The 11,751-nt window shown below is 36.9% G+C and overlaps 1 pseudogene; it reads left to right on the top strand.

Annotated features, from left to right (window-relative positions):
- Nucleotides 1-10,837: 10,837 nt before the first annotated feature.
- LOC114496267 lies at nt 10,838-11,189 on the top strand (annotated as a pseudogene).
- Nucleotides 11,190-11,751: the final 562 nt, after the last annotated feature.

Here is an 11,751-nt window from a genome sequence, read left to right on the forward strand (position 1 = left end):
TTTCTAGACTATATCTCTGTGTGGGTAGTTTTATATTAGTTGTTTTCTAGGACTCTGTTTATCTCTCTATCCAGGTATTTATTTCAGGGAATTTATCTGCTATTATATCACTGTATAGGTTTTTTTTTTTCCTGTTTTATTTTTTGTAGTCTTTTCTTCAATAGCTAATGTGGCCTTTTGGCCATGTTCACTTATTTTTCTTTCTGTATGCCTTTCATTACTGCAATGTTTTTATTTTTTCTTTTATTTTTTTCTAAACATTGCAATCTCTCCACATCCTCCAGTTTTTTATAAAGATTTTTCTTTGAAAACTAGCTTATTTCCTTTGCACTCTTCTTAAAGAGAAATCAATGAACTACACTGTCTTAAACTGAAATTTTTGCCTTTGCCTGTTTAATTATTTCTGTAACGTACGTTTTCATCTGCCTTCTTTTTGTTATTCTTCTCTTATATTTTGTAGCTCATGTTTGTAGTCCCCATGCTAGTTCTTCTACAATTACTACTCATCGTAAAATGCAGCTGATTTCTTATGGAAGAATGTGAAAGGGGTGAAAAGAGGGTTGAGTCAAAGCAGCTAGTAGTTTCTATGGGATATGTGTCTTGAACACTTCTTAACAAGTCTGTTGTTACATGGGGAAAAGATATGGCTAGAGATAAGCATATAAAATTCTTGCTGTCACTGAACATATTTTTTTAAAATATTACCTTTTCAGCAATATTTTAAGGAATGTATTGAATGATACTTATAATGACAAGAATCAGGGGTGGTTTGCTTGATGTGCAATTCAAATATTAATGTTAGACTGCGCTGACTTATAAACTACAAAGCATCCCTTATACTGTACCTTATACCAGCCCTCCTTCACCTATCATGCCCCCCAACCCTAGGATGGATGATTTAAAAATAAAGAGTTAGATGGCTTGCTGGCATGTTGTCTCCATCAAAACCAACTTGAAGTTCAGGTCACAGTGTTTTAAATATCAAGGATGATGTAGTGAGAAACAACACTCTTCAGAAATAGTATAATTTAGACTTGTTTTTTTAGCCTTTTAAACAACAGGTAGATCTTCAGCAATATTCTGAAAGGATCTGCACAAAGATCATAAGATGTTTCAGCTGCAGTTTCAGATCATTTCCATCAAACAGGAGTGTGAGGTGGCCCATCATAGATTTAAACTTAGTTAATATCTTGTTATCAAGCATTTCTTTCTAAAATAGATGTATTTCATCTCTGTGGAAGATCCACTGAAGCTAATAAACCTCATTGTGATCATTCCAGCAAGGGTTTAGGGAATTCCTCAGCAGTTACAGTTCCTCATCCAGGTGCTGACCGTGTACTTGGATGGCAGATTGCAGTGCGTTCCATCTGGGGCTTGGTGAAAGTTTCATCAGTGGTGCACTATGCTTAGCTTTTAGGGTCTCAAATTCTTAACCTTCCCCTAAATTTACATTAAGCTAATGTGCACTCAGAGTTTACTTTGATCTTCTAGCCACACACTAAAAAGATTTTCCATCAATCACATTTTTTCATCTCTTGTTAATTATAGTTAAATATATACATGTTGTACTTTTCACATTATGGCTGACTCACTGTGTACTTCAGAATTTTCTCACTGTCAGATGTCTAATTCACAAAGAATTTCAATACTTATCATTATCGCATCTCTTTCCATTTTTTAATTCTCTTAACTCTGTTTACAGTGCAACCTATACCTCTCCTTACTAGAATTTGCAACTTTACTATTGTTGTCATGTTAGCATTAATAATACTCTTAAAACTCCTCAAAACTAAACAGGAGCACAGCCAATCTGTAAGCTTTCAGAAATGACAATGGTGAGAATAAGTTAGCTGCTTGTAGCCAACACCCCACCTGGTCTGTTAGGATAGTGTGCTCTAATAAATAGCTTTCTTGTTCAAATATTTGTGAAAATATACCTCTTTGAACCTTGAAAGATAAATTGCTAATTTAGTAATACTGCTTTTCCTGGGTCAATGATCTCAATTAGAAGTATGGGCAAATATTGCTATGTATGCCTTGAAAAGTATTAAAATATTTGGTTAAAAATGGACACAGTTGGTATTACGAGGACCCTCACTGAATCTCAGTTTTCACATGAGGAAAATCTTGACCACCACCCACTACTGAGGAGACAGATCTTGTTCTGATTACCAGATTCTTTTCTATATGGTAGTACTTTCTCCTTTAAAAGTTTAGAGGTTTTTCTGCTTAATGCTTTTAAAGTTAGGAAGTAGACTCTTACATTTCTATTTCCATTTGCATAAATGTGCAGGTTGCCTATGGGAACCAAAGAAAGCCCTCTTGGCATAATTGACATTTAGACAGAAAGTATACACTATTCATTTCCAATTTGCTGAACTATTTAGCTTATAGATTTAAAATACATACTTCCCACATTTTCCCTTCTTAGCCCGGCACCCTATATAGGTCATAAAGACACATTCTCAAATATTTTTACCATAAGAAAGAGCTGATTATTTGACATTTGTGTCTACCATGCAATAAAATAGCATTAAAATCTTCTAATTCTCTGCATGGGCTCGAATATGTTTTCAACAGTCTTAAATATTAGCTAAAAATTAATAAGAATCTTCTTGCCATCAGCATTTATCCACAAGTTCCTTAAAAATCCCACACAGAATTAGTTTTTGATTACTCTATCACAGCCACTACAGACAAAAAGGCGTATATCATTACTTCTATTTATTTCTTCACAAATACACACTTTTCAAAATGGAATTCTATGGTTTTTCTAGACAGAAAAAAAATGTGATCTTTGGTATGATTGCTGTTATTTAGGATATCATTGAAACGCATTTAACTAGGCATCTACTGTTTGGGGAATTTGCAGTGATTGAGTTCCAGTTCATTACTTTCAGGGCTGCGATGCTATTGTCAGGGCCTCAAAATCAGTCAGAGAGGCTACGATAGCACAAAGGCAATTATGCTGCAAGAAAAATGTTGTCCACTAATCAGCTGGCAATCAATTACTAAGAAGAGAAGATAACCCTCTCCCCACTCAAGCTCTTCAGTATTAATAGTGCCATCGTGTAATTACTTTCGGCTTGGGCAGGTGCATGAAAGGACAGACTCTATAGCACACTGCATCGAAGATTAATGAGTTCTGTCAATTTGCCCAGCAGACATCTGATTCTCCAGCTTTCTGTAGCTACTAGTTTTACACTTGCCTCAGGGTTTTTCCCCCTGAAAAAAATTAGCTAGTCATTTAAATACATTCAGTAAGTATACATCTTTAGGGAAGGAAAAAACACCCCAATTTTGCAATGAAGTACAAACCAAAAAGATTCTTCATCTGAAATATTAACATAGCAAGTGGTTCATAACGGTGGTATTCTTTTAGACATGCTTCATTTGTAGATGTTGCCATTGGAGATGTACAGGATCCAGGGGCCATATAAACCCCTCAGAGTGGGATCATGTAAACTCAACATCCCTGCTCTTCTCTATCCCCTGGCTGGCAAGGCAGCTGAAAAGGGAAAAACTGTAAGAGCGCCAATAAATAATGGAACTGTTTTAAAGGCTCCTACAATACAAATGGCTTGACTAAGAAGGAGAATTTTAGCCCACTGATTTTCTGGGTAAAAGTCACTGAGACTTCCCCCACTTCCCCACCCTGTAGGAAAATGCAGCATTGGCCCAGAGAACCTGATCACCCAGGCCTATACATTTGCGTCAGGACGGGAATTGCCTATAAACTGAAATGAATATCAGGAAATTTGCTGTTGCTCTAAATTGATATTTTATAGCCCAACTACTGTAAAATCTCATAATCTTTAAATACACGAGGTCAATGTACTAAATGGCTATTTTATGACGCTTCCTAAAGCCTCCGATTTGTTTCTCATGAAGACCTAAGTCTTCTTAGTTCACGGTTCTCCCTCAATTGCTCTTTCCATGAGTAGTTGAATAAAAGGAGGAAAAAAACCTGACTCAGAAATACTAGTTGTTCCTTTGCCTTTCTGTCTCCATTTGATGTTACAATCACCACCCATGAAAATTTTTTCAGTCTACATTTATTGGATATTAGATTTTGCTAATTACCTCTTTGTATTAATTTTTCCTGAAACAATGTCATCAATCATTTCCAGTAAAAAGGGGAAAACAAAAACAAACAAACAAACAAAAAAATCCCAGTCCAGCCATAACTTGATTTTCACATAAATGTATTTAAGCCTTTCACATAAATGTATTTAGGCCTAATGCTACAGTCGTGTTTACCACTGATCTATGTTCATTGGTTTATGCTGTTTAAATTATTACTTTCTAGAGTAAGAGACAATATAGGGAATATTTTTGATCCGGAGAAACTGTTCCTGAGAAGATAGCAGTACCTGTGCTCCCTTGGAAAAAACAAACAAAAAAGAAGTCTTACATCTCTGAAGCCACTGATCTCCAAAGTCGGAAATATTGTGAAACCCATGTCAGACAGAACCTTCACCAAAAAGAGCAGAGAGGCACATTATCAAAGCTATGACCTTACACGAGTCAACAAGGACTGAGGCCATCTTACCTCACACTGTGAAAATAAAAACTTCGCTGCTTGAATTTTCCTTCTTATACTATTTTTACCTATATCGATATCTTTTTATTCATCTAAGGGTTGCAAAAGAAATTATTTCCCCAAATATCTCTTATCTTCTAATGAAGCCCTTGGCAGGCGTTTCATTGTGGATCAACTTTAAGTGTCCAGCCCAAAGCTCAGAGCTGCTCTGACTGAAGACATACTTCTGGGGGCCTAACCCTGATGTGTGGCACCCCTGTGTGGTGCCACAGCAGGTGTCAAAAACAGAGCTAATTGCACTCACACTCACTGAAATATACACACGTATGAATATTTAATTAGTATTCCAATACCATTCCAACTACTAATTCCTGGTCAACAGAAGCTGGTTACTTTAGAAACCAACATTTAAGATCTATTTGAATGTTCTGTGCAGGAAAGAAAATCTAAGTAGTATAAATGAAATGGGTAGGCAAGGAAAATAGGCAACCCTGTAAGCAATATTAACACTCTGGTCCAAAGGAAACCTAGGTTCATTAGTCTCTTAATATCACTGCTCTATGAGTGGATATATTATTCACTGATCCTAATGGGTATATTATTATTAGATAAAAAAAGACAACTCTTAATAGAGATATAAAACATCTGGACCCACATGAGCCCAGACTACACAAGCAGAAGAAAATCTGGATTTAATTTCAATACATCACTAAAGCAGAGGAGATAAGGAAATTTAAGGGCCTCCAAGCTGCAAAAGCTTATAGGGGAACAGGGTGACTTCCCACCTCTGACCCTCATCAGTCCTGGGGTGTGTTTCATCCAGTTGGTTTTCTGTCATCAGGCAGAAGGCTTCTCAGGTCGGGGCTGCCTTTAACTCAAAAGGCTATGACAGCCGAGGCCAGACTGTCCCTCAGTGCACACCCTGCAGATAGCTGCAGAGAGGGGTCCACTTGCATACCTGTTTCCATATAGAGGAAAGCCTGGGACCACTGAAACAGAAAGGCATTTCCTGAGACCTCAAACTTCCCAGCTTCTTTCATCCTGGAAACCAATTGAATTAGCATGCTCTGAAATAAAATGGCTGAAAGAATCAAATACCATCTATCTGCATCTCCAGGTCTACAAAGTCTATCACCTCTTTGGAAGTCCCTGTACAGAACTTACCTAGTACACTGAGGGGCTAAATTCCAAACGCAGAATACATTTACAACTAAAACCATAGAGCTAATTTTTTTTAGACCCACCATCTCTATAAACACCGTCAGAAGGTACTCCAAATATAAAACCATATAACTTTGTAAAATAAAATTTTATATCTTAAATTGAAAGTGAAGTCTAAAGGCTTTTTCAACTATTATAATGATAAAAATTTAAAAATAATAGCTAACACTTTGTGTTTACTGAAGTACTCAAGTCAGGTATGATGCTTTACATGTGTCAAAACTTTTAATCCTCGTAACAACTCTATAAGGTAGGTACTATTATTACTCTAATTTTACAAATGAGGAAACTAAGGTGCAGAGAGGTTTAGTAATTTTTTGTCAAATGGCTAAATAGCAAAACTTGGATTCAAATTCAAGGAGTTTTCCTTCAGAGTCAATATTTTACCACTACATTATGAACAGAATTATCTAAATAATCATACATAATGAAAAAGGACCAAAATAGAAATAGTTTTTAAATTGTATGAAATAGACTCAAAAGTAAGTATCACATATAATGAAACAATATTGTGATAAAGCTATTTAATCAACCTAACTTATCAAAACACCCCATTTGCAAGCCCAAGGTTGAGGCAGTTAAATTCCTGAATTCATCAAAGTTTGTCTTCAGTGCTCACCAACTAATTTTTGTGGTGGCTGGCACTGTGCTGATTGTAACACCAGCTTTCATCCATAAGACATATAATATTCTTTTTCTGGTCAGAGTGTCTATGAGGATCAGCCAGGACAGAAGCTCATCTGTTTCTTAGAGGGCTTGCTAAAGACTGCGAGAAGTCATCGGCATCCCCCAGAACCCCAACATTGTCTGTACTGTCTACCTCTATTTCTCCAGCCTTTGATAGGCTTCAGATGGAGGCCCAAGACACACTGTTAACAGTTTAATCAGCTGCCTTGCTGAATCCTTTCAGAAGCAGGTTCAACTACAAATAACAGAAAATTAAACTTACAGTGGTTTAACCAAATAGAAGTTTGTTTATTTGTTTGTTCTTTGGTTTTTGTTTCTTTGTTTGTTTTCACACAATAAGAGGCCAGAATGTGGAGAGTCCCCAGCTGGTGCAGCCCTCATATCATGTCAGCAGGCAAAGCCTTCTCTATCTCTGCTTCACCACATGCTTGGAGTGTGGACTCCGTCTGAGTAGCCTCACACACTACAATGGTGGCACAGACAAGAGGAAGGGGGAAGGACAAGATGAAAGGCACATGCCAGGTGTCATCTAAGAACTTTCCTGAAAGTGCTATGCTAAGACTAGACAATTTTATGTCATTGTTCAAAACTACATCATGTTGCCATCCCCAATCAGCAAAGGAGTCCGGGAAATGCATTTTTTAGGTGGACTCTTGGCCACCTGGAAGAATAATTTGGATCATGATAGCAATAAAATAGAGTAGAACTGGGTCGTCAGCTCTCAGTCTGCCACACTCACAGTAGTCATGCACGGGAAACCCCTGGCACTGCTGTATCTTGCCTCTGCTTAACCAATTCCATAATCTGGAATCTGTAGACTGCAATTCTGATATGTAAGGATATTTTTGGTTGTCAGTGGGAAAAGCTCCAAAGTAGCTTAAGTATAAAAGAAAACTAATACATTCACATAAATTAACATCTGGGGTATATTTGCTTCAGGCACAGCCAAACCCAGTAACCAGAACAGTGTCATTACAGCTCTCCTCTGCCTCATTTTTTCTCCTCTTCATCTTCCTCGTCCTATTAGATAAGCTTTCTCTATGTAGAGAAAACAAAATGCCTGCTGGTCATCCACATCCTATAAACTTACCCATTCCCAGTGGAAACAGTGATTGTGTACAGAACTGAGGTTCCAGAGAGGAATGATAAATAACTCCACATTTAAGGAGTCCCCAACTCCAGTGGGAATGCTGTAAATTTGGGGTGTGAATCATCTTTGTGAAAGTAAAGTACTGTACTCCAGCTAATTTGAAATATTTTTAAAATGTATGGTTCATATTTAGTCTGTGCTAGTGTTCATTATTGATACGTAAATATCCCTTTGACTCGAAAAACCATCAGACTGGGCATCAAATCCCAAAGGGTATCCCAAAGAGCAGATGTTGTGCCCTGCTACACAGAAAAGAGGTTCTATGCCAAATAAATGTCAGAAACCATGCATACTACATCTTATTCTTATAGATTTAAAATGTTCATTAACATATTAAGGATTCCAGAAGGTTCTGAAATTAAAAACTGTGTAATTTTATATAATCCAGGATTTTTCAAATTTTATCACACAACAGTTTTTTGAGTTGAGTGAACAAAATTCATCCATACAAAGCCAGACCTTGGATAAAAAAAAAAAATTGAAAGGCAAGAAAAAAATGAGAATTATAATACATATTTTATAATGTGTCACACAGTCTGCCACTTACCCATAAAGACATAGTTCCATGTCCACGGCATAATACAGGTCATAATTGCAGCCCAGGAAAGCAGGCACCCAAGCAGTGAAAAGATAAGAGAATGATTCACTTCGGCATATCCTGGGATATTGAGTTATTTCTTTTAAAAGCAGCTGTGTTTTCCAACAAGAATCCAAGTACATTTTGACAGGATAATGCTGAATGGTTCATGTTGTTTACAATACAGTGTTTCAGTTACTTAATTATACACTGAAGTACCTGGAAAAGAAATATCTCTTTTATGTATAACATACCTAGCAGAATGTTGTAGAGATTGAAACTACATGGCTCTCTTTGTACTCTAGCGTGTTGCTCAGTGGTTTAAACATTAATTAGCTCTCTTTCTACTTGATGTGGACAATAACCATGGACCTTTAGCAACAACTGAACTGGTTTAGTGACCATCTCTCGGTACACTTTCTGCTTCCCTACATTCACTGCACTGAGCAAGTTATTCCTGCTATATGAATGCCCCATTCTGAGGCTGACAAAATGCCCTGACAGAAACAATAACAGATAATATTTACTAGGCATTTAGCATGTGCTATGTTTATGTGCTTTACCCAAATAACTGATCTGATCCAATCCCCACACATCTTAAAGTCCTATAGAGTCACTTTAATAATTGTTCCCATTTTATATGAATCCTACTCATTGTGCCCTGGTCATTTTCTACTTTAGAAAATTGCCATTGATTTATAGATAGGACAGGACTCTTCCCATTTCTTGACCATTTTGACACAGCACTAGATGTAGGCATTTTGTGCAGGTTGCAAACATAAAAAGTTGTGTAGAGTATATGAACTAAGGCTAACTATTGAGGGACATAGTGGGTAGTCAAAATCAAGAAAACAATAACTTCCTGGGGCATATACACCTTGAAAATCATCATCACCTAACTGCTAAGCCATCCAAAGTCTGGATCAGATGCTATATATAAAGTCTGTTACATCAGAAGAAAGAAAGAGGCAGGAATCCATTCACTGATATTGTGCATGTAAAAGAAGTATTTGATTTGAGCATTTAAAATATTGTGCACCACTGCCGGTTTAATTTTTATAAATGCTCCCTCTCTTATAGATCTTCTCAATAGCCACATCAGAGGAAAGTGAAGCAAGAATAGGCTCCTCATTCAGGCACTCAGTACACTCCTGCTTGATTGGAATGGATATTGTACATAATATGTCCCTACAGATGTTTCCTCCATGGGGCACATTGAATTTCATTTAAATGCCAAGGCACAAAATCTAAAACAATGTGACTTTAACAAAAAAATCTGATGAGGAATTTGATGAGAAAATGGCAAGAATTCCTGTGGCATTTGGGTAACAATTTCAAGCCTTCATTTTAATAGAATAAACAGGATCATATTTCATTCAAATCTGGCAATGAGATGAGCTTTGGGTATTACATTGATATAAACCAATAAAGAATTTGCAAATTTGAAGCACTAATTAACAGACACAATATTAAATGAAAAAAGTTTGCTCCAGGGGCAAATATATTTTGAACACTTTAAACTTTTATTAAAAGATTTTTTTTGAATCACTTCTTTTGTAGTTTACACTTTTGCTGGGTTGTATAATGGTAATATTTTATAACTGTAATGTTTTCAAACTGATACTTTTAATTCCAAATCTGATATTCTTTTTTACCTTTTGAGGCAATACATCAATGTCATAGCATTTTGTAATGTACAAGAAAATAAGGCAAAACACAAGTCCAAATATCACACAGTAATCAAAGCAGGCTTCATTTAAGATATTCTGTCATTGTTAGAGACCAAGAAACTATAGATTGACCACAACAGTTACATCCTATAACAATGATTTGGGGGGTAGTTGGCCCCCTTTTCTTAGCACCACTCTTGACTTGGGTGTAGCAAATTAGGCCACTTATCCTCAAGGGCAAGGGTAGTTCTGAGAAAGGTAGTCATAAGGGCAGAAAGATCTCATTCCACTACCTTGTACTGGAAAAGATCTCAAGATCTTATTCATAACCCTGACTAGTGTAGCTCTGTGCATTGGGCATCATCCTGCAAACTGAAATGTCGCTGGTTCAACTCCTTCTCAGGGCACATGTCAGGGTTGTGGCCAGGTCCCTGGTTGGGGGCTTGCAAGATGTTTCTCTCACACATTGATATTTCTCTCTCTTATTCTCCCTCCTTCCCCTTTTTCTAAAAATAAATAAATAAAATCATAAAAAGATATTTTATTCATAAAATGGGATAATTCAGTTCCATTACTACCATTCTCAAGGACATATGTCCAAACCCCTTGTGAGCCTTTATGACTCCTTGTCCCCCAGATGTCTCAAGATAGTAATTTGAATGCTGTTTCACCTGAATGAAAATGTGAAGAGAGATGAAAGGATGTGTGTGAGTAGACGCAGTGTATTTAACTCAGGTCTTGCAAGCAGACAGCAGTTCCTAAATGAATGACCTATTAATTTTTAACACCATGGGAAAATTCTTTCATAATAGTTATAGAGGAAGAACTCTCTGAAGCCTTGGCTTAGTGATCACAATGGCACCACAGAAAGAGAATGTTCTGTACCAAATTGCAATGCTGCACAGAGTTACTTTCTTGAGACTACAGTATCTAAGACATATATATCTAAAGACTCACACTTAAGAGATGTGCCATAGCTTCTATAGCAACTGTCTCTCCCACTGGGTCTGAACCTCACCAGCCCCTCCCCCAGGAGACCCTTGCAGTTTGCCAGCCCAGGCTCCACTGTAACCATGTGCAGCTGAAAGGTATTGGTCAAAAATGCTGATATGTCAGAAGAGATGCAACAGCATTCTGTGGAATGTGCTACTCAGGCATTGGAGAAATATAACACAGAGAAAGATATTGTAGCCCATATTAAGAATGTTTGGCAAGAAATACAACCTCACCTGGCACTGCATCATGGAGAGGAACTTCAGTAGTTACATGACACATGAAACCAAATACTTCATCTACTTCTACCCAGACTAAGTGGCTATTCTTCTGTTCAAATATGATTAAAAGCATGGACTGAACCACACACCCAGTGACCTATCCAAAAATAAGGAGTATAGCCTAAATGGCAAAGACCAGAGACCAAAATCTTCAGCCTTGCCTGAAGGAACACCTTGATCTTGAAACTTTATTATATTGTTTTGTACAGGGCATTCCCTATACTCATTTGTGATGATTATAAAACAGCTGCAAAAATTAAAAATAAAAAGATAAAGACTCAATCTTCAAAAATGGGAATGTCAGCTAGAATGTTAGATAATCAAATATGTGAGACTGAGCTTCACATAAGGTATGGTAGGCTGGCAAGTGTATGTTTTCATTTGAATGTGTGTATTTTTAAACAAGTAGTCATTTTATTGTAAGCATGTATTCAGCAGAAGTCGGCTGGTGTTAATATTACCTATACCAACAATTCTGCAATTTGTGCCCCACTTATAGGTTTTCATTGAAAATTAATTTGTTTGCATTCTAACTAAATACTACATTCTCCAAGAGGGAAGGAAAGGAAAGGGGGATTAAGTATAGTACAAGGAGCTTTATATACATTTCATCCTCAGATCCACCTATG

Source organism: Phyllostomus discolor, chromosome 5, assembly GCF_004126475.2.
Source record: "Phyllostomus discolor isolate MPI-MPIP mPhyDis1 chromosome 5, mPhyDis1.pri.v3, whole genome shotgun sequence".
Taxonomy (NCBI): Eukaryota; Metazoa; Chordata; class Mammalia; order Chiroptera; family Phyllostomidae; genus Phyllostomus; species Phyllostomus discolor.